Below are 5,019 nucleotides of genomic sequence, written 5' to 3' on the forward strand. Positions count from 1 at the left end.
AGACAGGGTTTCTCTGTGGCTTTGGAGCCTGTCCTGGAACTAGCTCTGTAGACCAGGCTGGTCTCGAACTCACCGAGTGCTGGGAGGGAGGGTTTGTTTTTACCATTGTACTTTCACTGGTGGTGGTGCACGCCTTTAATCCCAGCACTCGGGAGACAGAGGCAGGCGGATCTCTGGGAGTTCGAGGCCAGCCTGGTCTACAGAGCTAGTTCCAGGACAGGCTCCAAAGCCACAGAGAAACCCTGTCTTGAAAAACCAAAACAAAAAAAACCATTGTACTTTCACATAATTCTAAAAAATTTAGTGTGTGTGTGCCTGTGAGCTCTTGTGAATGGAGGTCAGAGAACAACTTGAAGTAGTTGGTTCCTTTCTCTCCTTTTACCATATGGGTCATGGGACTCCAAGCACAGGTTTTCTGGCTTGACTGCAAGCAACGTTGGCCCAATCCATATAAAAATTTAAATTCGATATATATCTAACTCTAAAAATCAGTTAATCTGCTGTGTCCTTGTTCAGAGTCATGGTTCAAATCTAGGGACTCTCACACATTAGGCAATTGCTGTATCACTGAGCTATACCTCCAACCCTATTCATTTTTCTTAGGCTCCCTTTATCTGTATGGCATAATTGCTCTTTCCTTTAATCATTATTTTAGAGTGTGTGTGTGTGTGTGTGTGTGTATGTGTGTGTGTGTGTGTAAAACTAATGTGCAGTGTGCAGGTGTACTCTGTAGGCATGTGTAGACAAGAAGTTGAGATCAAGTTGTCTTCTTCCTCAATTCTTCACTTTTAAAAATGTATATGTGTGTATATTGTTTATACATTTATGTATGTATGTGTGTTCACGTATACGTTGAGGCCCAAGGTTGATGTCAGGAGCCTTCTTTCATAGCCCTTAACCTTACATATTGTGGCAGAACCCCTCATTTGAACCTAGAACTCAGTGATTTATGTAATCTAATTAGCCAACTTGCTCAGTCCTCTCTCTGCCCCCACGTGGTAGAAACATAGGCTGCCTGCCAGACTCATTTGATGGGTGCTGGGAATACAGTTTCTGATTTTCTTGTATGTATAGCAAGGACTTTTTGAGTTTTTTGAGCTCCAGTGCTCTGTGTAACTTTGGAGCATGTCCTAGAACTCACTCTAGACCAGACTGACCTCAAACTCACAGAGATCTGCTTGCTTCTTCCTCTCGAGTGCTGGGATTAAAGGTATGCACCACCACCTGGCTCACTTGAGACAGAGTCTCTCTAAAGTTGGAATTTGCTGCTAGTGTCGCAGTCCTGGGATCTGCCTGCCTCCACACTCCTCTCCTATTGCTAAACTCACAGATAATAGCAGTCTACCCAGTTTTTATTGTAGGTGTTAAGGGTCCAAAACTGGTTCTCATACCTGCACAGAAAACTCTTGATCCACTAAGCCATCTTCTGAGCTCTTTCCACTTTTATTTCGTTATTTTTCCGTTTGTTCTTCTGAGCTTGAATGTATAAGTCATTAATTTGGAGTATAATATAAAACTAACTATGAAGCCTCTTTTAGAATGCTTATTTTTATCTCCTAAACTAGTCTAAATCACTAGTGGTCACTTGTTACTTCCTCCACCCTCAATTCTCTGTCAGCAACACTGTTTTGCTTGTTTATCAATCACAATACATTTGGCTATTCTAAGTACTTAAAAAAACCCTTTTTTTATCTTTTATCTTTAGTTTTATATGTGTTCATATGTGCTGGTGCTTGAAGAGGTCAGAGGTGTTAGATTCCCTTCAAGCTGGAGTTACAGGCGGTTTATTAGCTGCCTCATGTAGGTGCTAGGAATTGAACTCAGGTCCTCTGGAAGAGCAGTGCTCTTAACTAATGAGCTATACTTCTGACCTTGGGGTACTTCCTAATAGTGAAATCATGCAATATTTTTTAGTATTGGGCTTCTTTCACTTAATTAGTTGTAGTTTTCTATATTTTATTATGAATCCCCAACCTAAAAAGAAAGAAAAAAAGAAAACAGTGTTTTTCTCTGTAGCCTAGACTGACCTGTAGCTCACCACATAGGCCAGTGGGTCACTACGCCTTTGGGACTCAAACAACTTGTTCACAGAGGTTACATGTAAGATATTTTCATTATGATTCATAATAGTAGTAAAATTACAGCTGTGAAGTGGCAACAAAAAGAATTTTATGATTTGGAATCACTACAACATGAGTGTAGAAGGAGCTGCGGGCAGTATTCCTGCTGCCTGGCTCCAGCCGCCTGGCTAGCTTATGCCCCGAAATAACAACACACAAACTGTATTCATATAAACACTGCCTGGCCCATTATATCTAGCCTCTTCTTGGCCAGCTCTCATATCTTGCTTAACCCATTTCTAATAATCTGTGTAGCACCACGATGTGGTAGTTTACTGGGAAAGATTCAGCATGTCTGACCTGGCCACTGGCTCCACGGCGTCTGACCAGAGAGAAGAGTCATGGCGCCTGGCTCACTTCCCTTCTTCCCAGGATTCTGTTCTGTCTACTCCACCTACCTAATTTTCTGACCTATCAGACCAAGCAGTTTTCTTTATTGAATAATGAATGAAACAACAGATTCACAAATGACCTTCCCCCATCACATGAGGAACTATATTAAAGGGTCGCAGCACTAGGAAGGTTGAGAACCTCTAATTTAGGTGATCATTCTCTCTCAGCCTCCTGAGTTTTGGGATTGCAGGTGCAAGCCACTGAGACTCAGTTACTTCCTTTCTTTCAGTGGGCAGATAATGCCTTGTTGTGTTGATACACATTTTAGTTCTCTACCCCTCAGTTCAAGGACAGTCACATGTGCGTGCTTGCGTGTGTAGTGACCTGTAGTTGGACTTCCTTGTCAGACTATTTTTTTGGGACTGCCAGCCCCAGAGACTTCTTATTAATTATGAATGTTTGACCTTAGCTTAGGCTTATCCTACTACCTCTTACAACTTAAATTAACCCATTTCTATTAATTAATGTTCTGGATGTGACTTTTTACCTCTCCTCTATTCCAATTTTCCATGTGTCTTGCTGGCAAATCCACCCAGAGTTCCTCTCTTTCACTGGAAGTCCAGCCTATTTTCTCCTGCCCAGCTGTTGATCAATCAGAATGTGCCTTAGGCAGGCGAGGTAAAGCGGCTACACATCTTTACACAGTTTGTTCACATAACCTTCAACAGTAACTACTTTCTTAATTTCTACATTGGCATTTTTTTTAAAACCTAGCCTCTGATATCTGGCTCATAAGTATTAACTGACAATTCCTTCAGTTCTCTAAACTGTCGTGTGTAGTAAAATATTAATTTTTTTTGGTAAAATACCCGTGTTCAAAGCTTAGATTACCCAGTTACAGTGGCGTACACCTGTACTCCAGATACTTAGAAAGCAGTGGCTATAGGACCACATGAGACCTTTTAAAGCATGTTTTTATGGGAACGCTATAAAATTTAATAGTATGAGCAGAGGGTGAGACTGTTGTCTCTACTTTGGATTTTACATGATTAAGCAGAGTTTTTCATCTTAGTTAAAGTAAGATAACCCATTATGTGAAAATTCCCATCCCACCCCCAGGGTTTTTCATGTAACAGCTCTGACTCTCCTGGAACTTGATTTGCAGACCAGGTTGACCTCCAACTCACAGAGATCTGTCTCTGCCTCCCAAGTTCTGGGTTTAAAGACATGCACCACCTGACAAAAATATTCTTTTGATTCAGTTTATCTTCGTGATTTGATGAAGTGATATAGTCTAATGCATAATTTCAGTCAAAAGCTTTAATGTCCTTTTTTAACTGCTATTTTATTTTATAAATTGTCAACTTTCCTCTCCCCATCTTCTGTTTTATATTAATGTATTTGTGAATTTGGGGCCATTTGATTAGGCCTCAGACATTCCACAGCTACCTGGAAGATATCATTAACTATCGTTGGGAGCTTGAAGAAGGAAAGCCCAACCCTCTGAAAGAAGCCAGTTTTCAAGACCTTCCCCTGCGCACTCGGGTAGAGATCCTCCATCGCCTCTGTGATTACCGGCTAGATGCAGATGATGTCTTTGATCTTCTCAAGGTACCTTTCTAGCAAGCACCTTCTCTAGAGCAGTAAGAAGCCAGCATTTTGAGCCTGAAATCTAACAGTATTGAGAAGCAGGAGTTTAACTTATTCATAGTCGTCTTCATGCTCTTAATTGATAATGACTTTTATAGACATGCATGAAAGCCATTCAGATAGATAACTTTTAAATTTGTTTCTTTTCATTTCCCGAGCATTATCTCATACAGGAAAACCTACTTGTAATCTTGTCTTCACACAAAACAGGACTGAATTTGCCACTGATTTTTTTTTTTCTGTAATTAACAGTCAAGCTCCAGAGACTTGAAGCTATACCCCCCCCCCCACACACACACACACACTTTTTTGAGACAGGGTTTCTCTGTGTAGCAGCCCTGGCTGTCCTGGATCTGCTTTGAAGATCAGGTTGTCCTGAAACTCAGAGATCTGCCTGACTCTGCCTCCTGAGACTGTTCCACCAAGGCTTGGGAGGGCAATTTCCAATCCTACTCAATCATTTGATTAAATATAGCAGTTCTCAGTTGAGCTCTGTGCACAGACACATAAAAGTCATATAACTTAGTGCAGTCTCTGCTGAGCAATTAACATTAACAGTGGGAAGACCAGTACAGATCATTCCCTGTAATTCATTAGAAATTGCTTTCCTGGGTCCCAGCCGTAATTCAGAAGGTGTTTTGTTGTGTAGAGAGACGTCTCAGCGGTTAAAAGCTCTCACCACTCTTCCAGAGGAAGAGCTCACAATTCCAGGTTTAGAGAATTCTCTTTGTTCTCCATAGCTACCTGCACATATGTGGCACACACAGACACATGCATTTCTTTATTTTTTAGCATTTAGTATAGTGCAAAACTACATAAAACAGCCGGGCGGTGGTGGCGCACGCCTTTAATCCCAGCACTCGGGAGGCAGAGGCAGGCGGATCTCTGTGAGTTCGAGACCAGCCTGTTCTACAGA

The 5,019-nt window shown here is 41.4% G+C and overlaps 1 protein-coding gene across 1 annotated transcript in view; it reads left to right on the forward strand.

The window, feature by feature from the left end:
* Positions 1 to 5,019, forward strand: part of LOC101979514 (cat eye syndrome critical region protein 2 homolog) — a 115,955-nt gene that overhangs the window by 65,394 nt on the left and 45,542 nt on the right. Inside the window, exon 3 of the mRNA XM_026788288.1 lies at positions 3,881 to 4,064. The gene's annotated coding sequence lies outside the window, so the exon portion shown is untranslated. The remainder of the gene's footprint in view (positions 1 to 3,880; positions 4,065 to 5,019) is intronic.

Source organism: Microtus ochrogaster, unplaced genomic scaffold (assembly GCF_000317375.1).
Source record: "Microtus ochrogaster isolate Prairie Vole_2 unplaced genomic scaffold, MicOch1.0 UNK1, whole genome shotgun sequence".
NCBI lineage: Eukaryota > Metazoa > Chordata > Mammalia > Rodentia > Cricetidae > Microtus > Microtus ochrogaster.